General features: G+C 38.9%; 1 long non-coding RNA gene across 1 annotated transcript; it reads left to right on the forward strand.

Moving 5' to 3' along the window:
* Positions 1–8,954: 8,954 nt before the first annotated feature.
* Positions 8,955–11,418, forward strand: LOC138919892 (uncharacterized). The gene is made up of 2 exons (XR_011430434.1): positions 8,955–9,296; positions 11,063–11,418. It is a non-coding gene; the product is annotated as an uncharacterized lncRNA (long non-coding RNA).
* Positions 11,419–16,624: the final 5,206 nt, after the last annotated feature.

The following is a 16,624-nucleotide window of genomic DNA, read 5'->3' on the forward strand; positions in this document are numbered from 1 at the left end:
GTAATTGACCTCGCAAGTAAAGTATGTTCTTTTTATGTTAACTGGCATGAGTCACTGCTGCTATTCTGGCACTTTCAATGGGAACTCAATTACCTCCTTGCCTACTTCTACTCCATGATGAAATTTGAAATGCAGAACTTTAATTCAGATGATAACTCAGCTTTCTCAGGCAAAGAGGGCTGACTCTAAGACTTCCTGAATCTTGAGCAGTTTTCTAAACACTGTACTCAGTGGAATTAAAACGTTTTCTCATTATTTGTTGAAGATGTTCCTCAAAATGAGGATCAGCAGTTCTTATGAATTTGCATGAAATGCACTTCAGTTGTTCCAACGGTCCTTTGTATATGTACATACGTATTAGGTACAATGATATTTTCCGTCATGCAGCAGGCTCTGCCCCATCTGACCTGTGGCATGTCATGTCCCTCTTTGAGGATAGCCCTCCCCAGAGGGTATTCCAGGGCATTGCGGTAGTTGTATGAACTCCATTTTCAGTTACTGAGAAGACTGTCACAAAGAAACACTGTTTTTGCCATTGATGCTTTCTCAGTGAGTGAATGAGTCTCTCAGGAAAGCCTTGACCTTGTCCAGGTGGCTTTCAGAGATGCAGCCCAGGTGTGAGCTGCTGAGTGGATGCTCAAGTTCAGAACAGTGAGGGCCCCTGCTCGAGGCCACTGAGTTCCAGGGGACAATGGGAGAGGTGACAATAGAACATTCCCTCTCTGTTCTGTGATGAAGAGGGACTGGCTGTGGAGTGAGCAGGGTTGTGTTTTGAGGCCATTAATGGATTTAATTCCTCTTCTTTTTTTCTGTTCCTCTTCCTCAGAAAAGCCTCCATGCGTAATTTCCTTTTGTTATACAGGGAAAAGAGAATGGGGGCCTTTTTTACTGTGCCAAAGTAAGGAAATTTCATTCCTGCCACCTAAATAATTTAGTGCACATCCAGATATAAGGTCTCATACGGGAGGAAATAATAATTCACAGGGGAAAATGACCAGTTTTGTGAGGGCATTTTGCAAAATGGTCTTCCTTTTCATTTGCCTCTAGATATTTATCAATATCTCCCAGTCACTTGTTTTATAGACTAGACCTGAAGATTATAAAAGAGCATCCAGAATTCAAGTGCACCTGGCATGTTATTCAGGGTTCAGTATTTTGGGGAAACTGCAAAATGCGTATTTAATAATAAACATGAGTACTTAGTGTATAGACAGGGAACGGTCCTACATAATCTTTGTGCATTGTTTTAACTATAGCAACAACACTATCAAACTTTACTTACCATTACTTCTTCCCATTTGATTAGGTTGGACAATAGGATATTGTTACTATTCAAGCAGTCTGACCCATAGAAATGGACATTTCATGTGCTTCAACCTAATACGTATGAGAGGAGGTTAAGTCACTTGCCCAAAATCACAAGATCACAAGCTGATAAAAGGAGGAATCTAGATTTGAACTCAGCAGTCAATTTTCCTCTTCACCCTGTGCTATACAGACAGACACACATATGTACACATGTATACACACACGCGTTTCTGTGCTTCTCTGTATATATACATAAATACTTGGAGATGTGAATATACATATAGACTTAGACGTATATGTCTATGTGTACATATATATGGATAATTTTATTTTCAGGAAGAAGGAATATTTTTCTTAGGTATTTCTATAAAGGCCCAAACACACAGAGACATGTAATCTTCATCTACTTTCTGTGCTTTAACCCTGAGCTATAAAGCTGGTTAATTACTTTTCATACACGCAGTCATCCTTGGTAATTTTCCTCCAAATTACTTTAATTTTGGGATTTTCTATTTGCCCACAATGAACTTGACAGCTCAGTTTGTGACCTCAATACCTAAAAAAAAAGAATCCCATTTCCATGCACTCCTCTCAACCCTTACTATCCCTGCAGAGAGTCCTCCCTTTTTACTGTGATTCATGGCCATCTGGGCAGCTTGTCTTCTGGATAGTGGGTCTCAGGAAGCCCATTCCTTGTTGTCTTATGGAGACCAGGCTACAGTTATTAGTGGGAACTGTTTACAACACAGTCACTGACATTCTCTACATATCAGAGTGTATGCAGCATGCATGAGGTGACATTCAGTTAGGGCAAAATCACCATTAGCAAAACAGGCTCCTCCGTAGTCACTAGACATTTTTATTTGACAGAGTAAACATACTCTTTCAAAGTCTGATGCTATTTTTAATCAATATTTATCAGGCATATGCAACATAGGGATAAGAAATTTCTTGATGGGAGGTAGATTTTATTCTTCGTAATTTTATCATGTCAAACATTGCAAAATGGTATGAGTTAATTATCTAGATAATCAAGCTAAATATATTTTTTTCATGCTTCCCGTTGGGCAAGGCAGTCTCATGCACGCAGTCTTTCCATCCCTACTCGGCTGCATAGGAGTGCACTTTGGTCCTGGAACACGTCCTTACCATGAGATAAAGAGTCCTCACAATTTGTGCTGGATTTATCGTCTCGTGTAGGGATATCTTTCCCTGTTTCACACTCAACGTGTGCTCCTTTGTTCTGCTTAAGCGTGTGCCTCGTAGAGCACCTGGTCAACCCCACTGCTTTATCTGTTCCCTGTGGGGAGGGGATGGGGCGCCTTCTGCTACAGCATGAGAAGGGTGTGTACAGGCCAATTGCTCTTTGTCGCCTGCCAGGAAGGACCAGCTGGTCATGGGGAACAGATGCCCACAATTGAAGCCGATCTTGCCCTATTTCTCCTCTATGTGAGGAAAGCATTGTTTTCCCCAGTGCTTAACTGCATTGTGTTTTCTTTGGCGACTCTGATACCAAGATTCAGTGGCAGAAGTGTTCACACTTCCACTCTGGAGATAGGCAACTGGTGCCACTAGCTCAACACTGACCAAAAGGTTATAGGTAGAATTTGTATCACTTTACATTTTACATTCTTTTAATTTAAATGATCAAGACTAAGAATTATTCTGATAATTTTTTATAGAGCTCATACCAAATATTTACATAGGGCGAGGGAAAGAGACAGAATTCTGTATAACTCTCTCTATAGTTTGTACAAAACCCAGTTTATGCACCTTTTAGAAAATCTCAGCCCCGCCTGCCCAACCACTCCCATCTGCTTGTCCTGCTTATCCTTTTGGTGGCTTCTTGATAGACCCCACCATTCCTGCCAGGCACTTCCATCATCCCTCTTCTCGTCTCCTAATGCCACTGACTATCTCAGCTTCTTGGGATTGATGGTTGGGCTTTAACATAGCCTTCATTGCTGCCACTGAGGGACACAGTAACTTCCTCTTCCAAATCCGAACCAACTTGACCTGTGGAGGCTCTTCTTTCTCCATTGGCTGCCTGGAGGCATCAGGTAATCCAACCAGAAACTGTAGGAGAGTTGAGGCCTTATGGAGTGAACTTTAAGAAGTTCAATGAAAGATTAGAGATCAGAAAGAGCCATCTGGTAAACTGCTTACTCTCTATCTTCTAATGGACTGTTGTTAGATCCAGAGGTTCCATTTGGACTTTCAAGGGAGGTCCCATGAGACAGACTAGCTATGTCTTCTTATATTCCTTGACCAGTTTGGTAAGACTAAATAAAAGTGTACAACGCCAAATCAAGAAGAGGATTCAGAGCAGAAATTTGCAGAGATATTGACTTTCACTTCCTGTAGCCAATGAATTTATTTTCCTCTAATGAGGAGAACTTGAAAGTTAATATCAGAATATTCTGTATCTTATGTGTAGTTCCTTTTATGTGTAACAGGAACATAAGAATAAAAAGTGTGTTTAGAATTCCCTCCTTCTCAGTGTTTAAAGAAACATAGGTCCTGCAGACTCTTCTCTTTGCTTTTTGGAGCAGTGATATGGGATTGCAAATGAGCGAAGCAGCTAGATCTGCAGGAGAAAGGGCACGGTTACCCAAAGAAGCTTCAGGAAGAGGGAGTGACTAATTTAAGCAGCAGAAAGAAGTAGAACTTTATGAGGAAGAAGAAATACTCAAAATATTTTAGAAAGTTTAAAAAATGTCTGTAAACCCCACCCTCAGCGTCCTAAGTAGACCTTACTCACTATTTAAGGCTTGGCGTTTCATTTCAACATGACACGATGCTAAGCGGGATCTGGAAGAAAGAACAAGATGGCCCAATTTTATTCAGATTCCGTATAGGAACAGTCCACTTTGGTTAACAGTTTGGTAATCTTTGCATAGTTCATTTCGTAGTGTGAGTACAATTGTCCTCTACTATTGGTTGTCTAAGATCTAAAGTTCCTAGTTAAAGAATCATTTCGGGGTTCACTGAGATTCCAATGGTGAAACCCTAATGATATCCATCCTCAATTCTGCAGTAGCATTCATCTCTAAAAATTGAAACCCAGTCACACAACTTGCAAAGCTCAAGTAACAGAGATGTTATATATCCTGTAAAATCAGATGAGCTGACATAGCCCCCTCCCTACCCCATCTCTGAGTCACTGAGGGCATGCTCTTTGCAACTCACCTCGAGTCATATAGCCATGTAGCCATGATTTCCTGTAGCCCTTGTTCTGCATGCCTGACTTACATCTGCTCAGATACCCACAGCTAGGTGTGCAATCTCAGGTCTTGCCTCTGATCTCTCTCCCTGGGAAGCAGTGCTCTGCTGAGCATTACTTTGAGGCCAGTAGACTGGTGGCTCAGCATGACCTCATTATTAGGGGACTTTACTTTGTCTTTTGATGTTAATTCATCCAGAAACTGGATGTGAGAACTCTGGCAAGTTCCATTGTCATACTTGTCTGTATGGATTAAGTTCAGGATGTATAGAAAAAGCACAGACAGTGTAGGGCTCAGCTCTGTGGAGCGACACATCCCTAACAGCATCAGGCCTAAGACCAGGCAGGTGGCTGAGAAATTGAAGTCAAAAATAAGAGAACCATTAATACTCTTTTATTCACCCGTTTCCTCTCACATCTACTCCCCACTCTAATCTACTCTACTCTGTATCCTAAAATATACTTCCCAGACTCCGTTGTCCTCTAGCTTGCACCAAGTTTGGTCAATGGGAGGCACTGACAGAGAAGGAGAGGATAAGTTGGAGTATTTCGTTCTCACTGTGCTTTGGAGGGATTCTCTGGAAGCTCCTGAGCCTCGTCTGTGGCTGCAGCTCCTGTCATATAGACCTGCAGTGGCTCTAATTTTCACCAGACAGGCCAGCTCATGGGGTGCTCTCCTTCCTCTGTCCCTCCAGCCCCGGGGGCACTAGCAGTTCGTTAATGATGCTAATACCTATGTTGCCTCACCATCCTTTAACTTTTCAGCATTTTCATCACATGTAAGGAGTCATCTGTGCTAAATTTACCGTTTAAAGTATTATATTGAACCATATAAAATTGCTGATATTGAACTGAATCTGATCAGCAAAAATGACAATTACCCATGGCTTCACCAAATGTGAAGTAATTTCTGTTTTCTGTCTACATCCCAACTGATACACACCCCAAACTTAACATAGGGGAAGTTAAGTCAGCTAAAACCTCTGTCATAGATGGAGTGGCTTGAGACTTGAGAAAAGCTAAAGAAGGAAATAGTATTTAAGCTGGCATTTTAAAGATAAGCATAAGTTTGCCAGCTACAGAGAAAATGGATCTGGGGGAGGACAAGCTCTGGGAAAGTCAGAGGTTAAGAAGGGACAGCATCTTTGAGCAAAGAGCACATTGCAGTGGCTCTAATTTATCACTGAAATCTGACGGCAGCATGGACTTTAGAAAACTGGTGTATTAGTTTGCTAGGGCTGCCGTATCAAAGTACTTTCAACAAGGCAACTTAAACAACAGAAATTGATCTCACAGTTCTAAAAGTTAGACGTCTAAGATGGAGTGTCAGCAGGGTTGGCTCCTTCTGAGGGCTGTGAGGAAGAGTCTGTTTCATGCCTTTCCTCCACCTTCTAGTTGTTTGCTGGCAATCTTTGGTGTTCCTTGGCTTGTAGATACATCAACCCAATCTCTGCCTTCACGTTCATATGTGGTGTTCTCCCTGTGTGTGTATGTGTGTCCAAATTTCCCCTTTTGGTAAAGATGCCAGTCATAGTGGATCAAGACCCACGCTGATAACATAATCTTACCTTGAGTACCTCTGTAAAGAACCTAATTCAATTAGGGTCACATTCTGAGGCACTAGGGGTAAGGGTGTCAACCTATGAATTTGAGGAGGAAACAACTCAACCTGTAACAGCCAGTTGTGACACTTTACCATAATTCAAGCAAGCAATAAAGGGAACCAAAACTAATTACAGGTAGGAGATTGAGAAAAATATAAATGATACTTAAACTGTAAGTCAAGAAGAATGACAAATTGAATATAAAAATAGGACGAGGCAGCTGGCCCTGTGGCTAAGTGGTTAATGTTCTGTGCATTCTGTTTCAACAACCCTGGTTCACGGGTCCAGATCCTAGGGGCGGACCGGCTCCACTCATCAAGCCATGCTGTGGAAGCATCCCACATACAAAGTACAGAAAGACCAGCACTGATGTTAGCTCAGGGCTAATCTTCCTCAAGCAGAGGAAAAAAAAAGAGGAAGATTGGCAATGGATGCTAGCTCAGGGGGAATCCTCCTCATAAAAAAACAAAAATAGGCCAAGAAGAAAGGAAGCCTTGAAGTTGACATCAAATATTCTTTTCAAGGAAACTTGGGAGATGGTGAGGCCTTTGACTGAAAAGAAAAACATAAGAGAGAAAGCAAGTTCACTGGACTTTAAAAAAATTACTGAGAGATAGGGTTTAAAGGTATGTAATGTTTGTGTTTTCATATGTTGAATTTTAAGTGCATGCAGAAGACCTAACAGGAGATATCTAGTAGGCCATGAAAATTTGGGGTCTGGAGCTCTAGTCTTAGAATTCCTGGGTTCAACTCTCATCTCTTCTTCTTCCATTGTGACTTTGGACAAAGTACTTACCCCTTCTAAGGTGCAGTGTCCTTATCTGTAAAATGTAGATGTTGACAATGTTTCAATGTGTTGTTAGAGGATTAAAGATATAAGCTGTGTAAAGCAGTTCGTGCTTGGTACTACAAAAGTGTTTAGTATTTGATAGCTGCTATCATGATTGCTAGTGCTAAGTGAAACTGGTGGACAGTTAGCCATTAACGATTAGGTAGCTGGTAACTAAAGTGTTCTTTTGCACTTATTAATTACAGCTTTTAGTTGTTCGCCCACTCACTGTTAACTGTGCTGCTTAGGCAATATGTTATCTGACTCCCACTAGGTTCCTATAGACAATACTTCCTTGGTGCCTGGATCACCATGGGAACAAATGCTTGAGTTGTTTTACAGGAAATAAGAGTTAACCCCTGTCTGGTTTAGGCCAGTCGAGACCACCAACTCATCAGCTTGATCTGCGAGGATGACCCGTAGCTCCTGATGTCAGAAAACCCAAAACTCCATCCTCAGCTCATGCCAACCCTGCCATTTTGTGAACATGGGTCCTATAAAGAGGCTTGAAGTTTGACTATGCCTGCACAGATCATCAAAATACCTCACTCCTCCTTGCCTCCAATTGTCTATCCCCACACTTCAGACCACTTTGCTTCCCTACCCCATAAATATCCCTAGCCTCTATTTTCAAGGAGGTGGATTTGAGATTTGTCTCCCATCTGGCTCTTGGCTGCCTTGTGAATACACCCTTTCTCTGCTGCAAACTCGTTTGTCTCAGTGATTGGCTTTATTGTGCGACAGGCAAAATGAACCTGGTCTGGTAACATAAGGAGCAGTGTTGGTATTAGGAATAGATATGTATGTCAGTAAATGGAGAGTGACATGGAAAAGCCATCTAACATCCCTGCATAATGCAATAGAGGGGACACCAAAGATTTAAAAGAAATCTCAGAAGCAAGGTATATTCCTTCTACCTTTTATAGAAGATAGTAAGAGGACCTGGCGGACAGAAGAGTCCTGCCATCTTTGCTTAATATGTTTACTTGATCCCTGTGCCCAAAATTATACCCAGTTTATTATTATCCACGTAAATAGTACAATAACTCTTTAAGAATTGCTCAGCCCTCTTAAAAACACAAGCATCCTGTAAATATATGTGATAATACTCTGTTTTTTTCCCTACTGATAAGAAACCCTGTTTTGTATTTAAATGTTGCTACTCAGACCCACTTATCACCATGAAGGGATGATGTAGCAAGGAAGAATTGAAAGGGACCTTGATATAAGCACTTCATGGTATTAAAATCAGTAGTATTTCCTCTTCAATAAACACCTATCGCTTTTCAAAATCTTCCCTCAGGAAAAGAGAGAAAAATTTTAACCTAAGTATATACTTGCATTCACAAGCACATTTTGTGAAATTTTCCAGGCCTCCCTCTTTCTTGAGATAAACAAAGCAAAGAGAGCTGGGGAAGATTGAAAAGGCAAATGAAATGCTCTGTAGAGCTGTAATTCACTGCACACGCTTACACAAAGTGAGAATGTGTGTGTGATGAATTGAACATTTGCCTGTTAAAGGACAATGAAATTTGGAGCAAGCCTGCATGGAATTGGACAAAGATGCTTCTCTTCCTCAATATTTCAGAGTGTAATTTAAAAATGTTGTACCATTAAATTCTTAGAATTTTAGACTTACAAAAGACTTTAAAGTTAATTTTGCTCAACGTTTTTCAAAGAATGTCTGAATTGAGCCTTCAAGTTAGAGCTTTTTCGGAGGGAGAACAGGGAGAATCGAGGGACAGTGACTAGTCACTTGACACAACTGTGCTTAATTGACAAATAAATTACACATTGAGGGCAGTAGGAGCAGCTTGGAACAATCTGAGATAGAGTGAAAACATTAAGAGCTGAAATGGTCCGTCAGGGAACATCTTAATTTACCCCACATTTTATTTATGAAGAAACTAAATCCAGAGAACTTAAGTGACATTTTTATGAAGTCATAATGACTAACTGGAGCTATGCCTTCTGATTCTGAGACTAAGGTTCATTCTGTTATGCTGTCCAATTAAAGAGAGATAATATATCATTAAAAACATCGCTTAGTCTATATATCATCTTTCTGGGCTCCAAATTCAATGTGGGGTGCGGAGGATAAAGGTCTCAGTTTTCCTCTCCATTCACCACACAAACTAGGCACAGTGTCTTTGAAAGGTCTGGCAGAATTTTAAATATAAAAGGATCCAACCTCCTCAAAAGGAGCCGTAGTGAAGGCAAGAAGCGCTGGGTGATTGTCTTGGCTCACTCAACAAAACAAAAAGACATCATTTTTCCACACCGGTGCATCTGTCATGATCCCTGGAGAAAGAGTGGAACAAGGAGGGAGAAGGTAGGCGAGGCCAGGAACAGAGGGAGAGGGAATCGCAATCTTGCTAAATTAGATGTGCCTTTACTTCACGCTTTGCAAACTTTGATTAAGATTACAGGCTGATTTCCAGCCAAACCAAGTCATGTAGGCCCGAAAAAATGCTTTGCTTTTCCTCAGCTCCCTGAAGGAAAAACAGAAACAAAAATAAAACAAAACAAACCACCACACACGCAGAACAACCGCAGCCTAGGCCATATAGAACACGTAATGTCATATATTGTTTTAAAAGGGAAAATCTGAGCCTGGACCCATTTCTACTCCATTGCACTTTCAGATCTGATCTTTCCAGCATTTCAAGGTTTCTCTCCATCTGATGCTCACTTGACTCTCTGACTCCTATTGATGTTGAACATATTTTTATTATACTGGGATTACTGAGGTTGAGAGAAAACGACTGCCACTTGGTCAGAAATCAGCCATATTCTGCTGTACTCCTACTGACAGAGAAGAGATTCAACCATTTCTGAGCATGCTCCCTCTGATAAGCAGTGTCGGGGTCCTTCTTGCGCACTGTTCCACCTGATCTTCTCAAACAGGTTATACAGATGAGAAAACTGAAGCAGAGTGAGTCCAAGTGACTTTCCTAAATGACTGTAAAGTGGCAGAGAAGTTTGTAAACAAAGTCTGATAACTAAAAAGCCTAGACTTTTCCCCATTGTATCTCAATGCCTCTGCCATGAGTGACTTACTGGGAAGAACAGAATCTATAAACAAATGTACTTGCATCCATATACATATGCAGACTTTGATGCTATTCTTTTATAACTAGGAATACTGGTTTTTGCTATTTTTCATCCTGAAGAATAGGAAGATTGATACTAAACCAACGAGACAACTTCTTAATGAGGGTTCTATTATAATGATTATATTGTTATGACACCAATTTTCATCACTTACATAAGAATTTTATTGCAATTAAAGCATCACTTTATAAACAACTCATCAGAGTAATTTCATAAATGTAGCCTATTAAAATTTACATTTCACTCATATCGTGTCTCCTGGGATCAAGTTCAGAATAATAAATTGTTCCTTTTACTCTTTTTGAAAAATCAATATCATGTAAACTTAGACATACATGGTCTGTCCATATTCTGTAAATCTGTGAGAGCCTGGATCATTTTCCATATACATGGAATAGGTTTCTATAATGTTAATATTTTATGTCTCCATGCCTAACAATTGAATTCCAGGAGCAACATATTGTTTTGATCTTACAAAAACAGTTTTCACTCTTGTATAGGAGTCTCAAACCAATGCTAACCACATTTTTATATACTCAAGTGAGGTGGCTGATAAGCTAAAGTTCTGTAGAAGAGAGAGGGGTGTTCTTATGACCCACGATTATTTGAGTTGCGTCCCATTGAGTTTATATTTCCCTAGACTTCCAACTGAACTAGAGGACTATGTGCAGTGCCAAGGCCATCCATTTGGGCATCCTTTTGCATTCCTGTGCCCAATTCAGGTTGCAAATGGACAAGTGCAGCAGAGTTGGCCTGAAAAGGGCATGGAGACCAGGGGCTCAGACTCCTTCAGGATGAAGACCTATGTCATGCAACCAGCTAAACTGCCAAGACCAGCAGAGGGCCAGCTGAGGGCGAGAGTGATCCTGAGTAGATAGTGGCAGGAGGAGGAGCTGATTAGTTTTGAGTCTGAGACCAGTCACAGATTCTGGGGAGCAGGTCGTAGTTCATACCAATCACCTTCTTCTTGTACATTTTCCCCAGGAAGAAAGAGGCAATGGAATGTGGAGAAACTGCTCCCATAATGAGCATGAACAAAAATGATGTGACACGTAGAAGGAATGGACTTTAGTGGACGAGCAGGTGCACTGTCCAGAGTCCCCCAAATAAAGGACTTGCCACCCAGCTGTGGGGAAGATCAGCAGGAACCTTCAGCCATCATCCGCTTCTGGGATTGCTTCTGCTGCTGGAGGCCACACCCCTCCCTGAGGCAGACCACATCCAATGGCTGATTAATACAGGCCCTCCTGTCCCAGGTATACAATACTTTCTTTGATTAGAGTCTAATCATGTCATTTATAAGCTAAAACTAAAATAAAACCAATCTTGTTTTTTACTCATCTTTGTGCACTTTGTGGTCCAGAAAAACGTCTTATTTCAATCTCACCCCATTCCTTTCTGACTTTTACATCTGTTTTTGTCATTATTAGCCATCTATAACTCCTTCCGTAACCGTGCCTCACCTGTAGTTTATGTTGCTTAACTATACTTTTCTTTATGCAGTTTTATCTGATCCTCTGAATTACAAGTGATCTTTTCTTCCATTTCCCTCCCTCAAGTATATTCTTTTGTGTGTCTCTTTCTATGCCTGTGATTAGATACTGCCTTAAACTGGTTATTAAAATAATTGTATTTACCTTCCCTTAATTCTAAACTCTTGAAAAGAGTAAAAAGACTCTATTTTTTTAAGTTCTTGCAATACTCTATGAGTACGTTGGATGTAACAATTCAAAACTTTTAAATATATTATTTAATAAATTCTTAGGAGTAGTAAGAAAAAATGAAATACAGTGACTACTATGATGTGAAAATACTATTTTTGAAAAAAAAAAAAGTAAGGTGACTACAAATCCTTGAGCTCCTGTGGTTTATATGATCCAACCATTTGGTTTAGGAAAAGCTGAAAAGGATCAGAGGAGCATCCCAATGTCCCCTTGTGGAAAGTCCTGCTCTTTCTCCTGTTGTATAACGTGTGTGTTGGATTCTTCATGTTTTTCCCCCTAAATATACTTCTTGTACAGGCTTTGGAGGAGGGTAACTCTTAGCAGCAGACTTTTCAGAAAATACAATTGAACTTTAAAATAAAGAAAATTTAAATATAAAAAGTATTCTGTGAGGAAAGAGCTTGATGAAACATAAAACTACCTTAAATTGTCAATTATCTCTGTTGCTATGCAATTCAAATGATAACTGAGGTAGAATTGTTTCCATGCCTTCAAAATCAGAAGCATAATTCCCTATTTCTGAAAGAATGCCCTCAGCCAAATCTCAGCGGCTTTTAACTTTTAATGGTGTGCTGTTTGGGCCATAATGCTAATTCTCGAATAAATGTTTGGCGTACAGTGAGAAAGCCCAGGCATTTGTGGGATGTGTTGCTTTTTGTTGGTTACTTCATGGACGGATTGCTGCATAAATCCTAGCTACTATGTTCATCTAGATTATAACATTTCCCCAATAATGATGATATATTAATCTTCAGGCATCATTTATGTTTTTTCTTGTCCAAAGGAAAATTATTTCTAAATAATGTGCTTCACCTCAAAATGTGCATATGTGTAATACATAAGTATTTTGCACAATAAAACCCAAACCTCAGATTTCTGTACTTCCTCTCCTCGGAGAGCCTAATGGCCTGCTCTACCCTGCCATCGCCACTCCAAACACATTATCTAATTAACTCTGATAGAGATATTGGCTGTCAGGAGCAAAGACCAAAATAGTACACGGATCATTGCTCTCCCATCTAGCCCACAGAAATGCACTCTCTCCATTACCAACAATATTTTGCTTCCCAACACAGGTCGAATGATCAGATTCCTTTCTTTTGTGACAGTTGTCATCATCATTAGGGACAAACCCTGAAAATAAAGTTGCCAGAATTTTCTGGAAGAGTTCAGACTTAAAGCAATGCATTCACTCCCCTTCTCACAATACTGCTCTGTAAGTGATTATCTCCATATTGATGACTACAAATGCACAGGAGATGTTTGTAGGCAGAATTGATTCTTCCTATGGGCATTGACAATTTACTGTTGGGTTGAAAGTGCAGAAATAAAGTTCTGTTATGAGTAGTATCCAAAAGAAACTGCATGAGGAAGCTACCTACAGTTCAAAGTACTGAGACGGAATGCTATATTGAAAAAGATGGGATTTCTTTCAGATGGAGGAAAACTGCAGTGTAGGTCCTGACCCTTCCCACCAGAGCTGACCCGGGTCTATGCACTTGAACTTTGAGCTGTGTGTTGTCTCATTTGTGCATTCAGAGTTGTTGTGAGAACTCATGCAAAGTACCTTACACAGTGACTGACATGTAAGCAGCGCGCAATAAATTTTAGCTTCTTTCTCTTGATTGAGTATTTAATATACTTAAATAAAAGTGCTTTTACTTCTTTTGATCAGGTATTTAAAAAAAATCAAATGATTCTCTCCAGGAACTTAGTTCTAGAGTCTTTCGAAAATTGTTTCAGTATTTAGTGAACCTGTTCTTACCAATCCAGTCTTGACTGTAGCGTTCCACAAGAAGTTGGTTTTGACATGACAGTATTTTCAAGAATTTCTCCTCATCCCTTGTTGTGTAATAGCCTCCACTTCCACCCCAGAAACCAGGGCATTTTGGATGACTCCCTATAGTAGTGATGGAATTTATTCCAGAAAGATCCATAAATATAAGTAGACTTACTTCAGAGCCACGCTGGTGTCCACTCCAGGAAACACAAAATTAAACTATTTTTTACTGGGTTTTTCCAGCAAGAGATTTTTATTTTAGTTTCTTTTCACATGCTGTTTAATAGGCATTTGTTCACATTCATTGTCTTTGATTTAGCAGGGTTTTAGGAAGTGAACTTAAGGGGTGGTCATTTTAGTTCTTTATTTCTCATGGCCAACGAAAGGCCAAAGGAAGGGGGGCTCATCCCCATAATGTCATGTCCCCAGCACCTCCAGAGACGTTGGGGCCAATTGCTGTCTTTCTGTCCCTAGAGAAAAGGAGCCCGAAGGAGAAGGGGAAGGGGATTAATATTTACTAAATTTAACTATGTGCCAGGTACTAAACTGTGCACTTTATGTATTATTAATTATTACACTTTATTCTCAGCTTAATACTCAAATTAAGTTGTTCTAGTTTGTGTTTTGTTTTGACCATTTTAAAGATGAAAACACTTCCAATTTGTCTCATTGCATATTCTTCTGAGGGCCAAAAGGGAATAGGGTAAACTGAACTTTAGAGTAATTTATATGGTTAGGTCATCTTTAAATTCATTACAAACTTGAAAACATGAAATTTGATTAGCTTTGTATGTCAAGTAGTATTAAAATTATTTTTTATGACTTTAAAATAAATATATGTTAATAACTGAAAAACACAGAAAATCAAGAGGAAATTTAAAAATACAATGTGAGAGATGGCCACTATTAATATTTTGTTATTTAACTGTCTATAGGCTTTTTATTTTACATATATATGTTATATATTATATATACAATGCCATAGTATAAAGACACATACAAATATAGACTTGCATATTTCATAATTTTATCGAGTTTTTTAAATATAAAAGTAATGCATTCTTCTCATATTTCAAATTCTGCAAAAGTTTTGTATTCAGTAACCATAGTCTTTATCCACGGAGGCAAATAAACACTCTTGCATCTCCCAAATGAATTTGCTATACATATTCTGACAAGTTACCCACATTCCTACATATGCATGCACGTATTTTTTCTTTTTACATAAATGACAGCATGCATACACATGAGTCTATGCCTGGTGTCTTAGTTGTCAGGTCTGCTCATATCAGTGTCTACAGGATCTGTGCTGATAGGTTTTGTATTGATTCACCGTCTCATTAGTAGATATTCATATAAAGTTACAGTGAAATTGTAATTATAATTATCATGATTTTCAAAGCTGTACCTCCAAAAAATATTAGAGCTGTGCTTCAAATAAGCATGATCTGGTTTCAGAGTCTGTGATTTTAGCCAATAAATTATGTTAGTTCCAATTTTTTTTCTTTTTGTAGTTTCTGAATGTTACAGATTAATTTGATTTCTGGATATTTTCCTCTGTTAGTCTTAAGTCTAATGCTTTATTCTCTAATATTTTCTAACTGGGTATTTTTAAATTGAATTTATAAACTTACTGAATTACAGTTGCTAATATTTTTCAGTTGATTTTCTTTGGCTTTCTAAGCATCCTCATCATCTAAAAATAGTGACAATTTTTGTCTCCTCTTTTCAAATCTGTATATCTCTTGTGCATTTCTCCTGTCAAATTGTATTGAGTAGCACTTCCAGAAAACCATTAGATAACAGTGGTGGTAATATTCATCTTTGTCTTATTTCTGAATTTAAAGGAAACTATTATATTTTAAAAGAAATTCTAACTATTATAAATTAGGAGATAAAAGGACATTGAACCTAGGGCACATACTACTCATTTTTATAAGTTTATCTTATTTTTCTTTGATGGACTCTATTGATGCTTTCTAATCCATATCATAGGTTATTCCATCTCACTTCCTGAGACAGATTCCATCGGAAATGATCTTTTTGTTCAACACTGTAATTTGATAGAAATTCAACTTTGTAATTACTAGAGAATTTGACATCCAAGTTAAAATAAAATTTCTTTGGAATAAAAGGCAGCACTGACTGGATATTATACTAACAAACTTCACACAGTTGTCTTCTACAGCACTTAAGCCTATGTCAAAATAACTCTTACACATTTCTTGACATGCAGCAGAGATAACCTCACAAACGGCTGTGAACATACAATATGATGACACTTGCACGGCCACAAATGCTCCTGTTAGGCAGAAGATTAAAATTCAGGTGCTGAAATGCACTTTGCATCCTAAACGTTGTAAGGTTATCCTAACTATGCACATTTTGCTTATATTTAAAAATTTTAAAATCCAGTGTGTTGAATTATTGAGTTTAATTCTCTAACTCAGACAACAACCAGTGGAAGATGTCTTCTAATTCCTTCTACAGAGGCTGTCAAATGAGAAATCAACTCTTCCCCAGAGTCAGTGCAGGTGCACAGTCGCTGAGGTCCCCTGCCCACCGTGCATCTCCCTGAGCACGACATCAATCAATTGCTCACAGCAGCAGAGCCTTCCTTAAGCTGTATAACCTCATAGGATATTTGAGATGGAAGAGAGGAAAACACACCTTCCCTGACTCCTCAGCATACACTGCTGCACGCTGCAAAGTTGGAAGATGAAAATCTGGAAGTTATGTGCTATAGTTATATTTTATATCATTTGATTATTAAATACTTATAAAATTATTATTGAGAGAAGCATGAACTATTCATTTGAAGTAGTACCTCAAATGCTATGATCAAAGTGTGTGATTAAACCATGTTTTTCAATTTATACGTTAGAATTATAAAAACAGTAGATTAAACCTTACTTTAAAGGACAAGGAAATGTGATAACTTGAGGCCAGGTTTTCTAAAATAAGCAATCTCTACATTGAAAATTATCAGAAGAGAGAAAAATGCTTTTTACCCAAGTCCTGGACAAGATTACATGGGTCATT

Source organism: Equus caballus, chromosome 21 (genome assembly GCF_041296265.1).
Source record: "Equus caballus isolate H_3958 breed thoroughbred chromosome 21, TB-T2T, whole genome shotgun sequence".
Classification (NCBI taxonomy): Eukaryota; Metazoa; Chordata; class Mammalia; order Perissodactyla; family Equidae; genus Equus; species Equus caballus.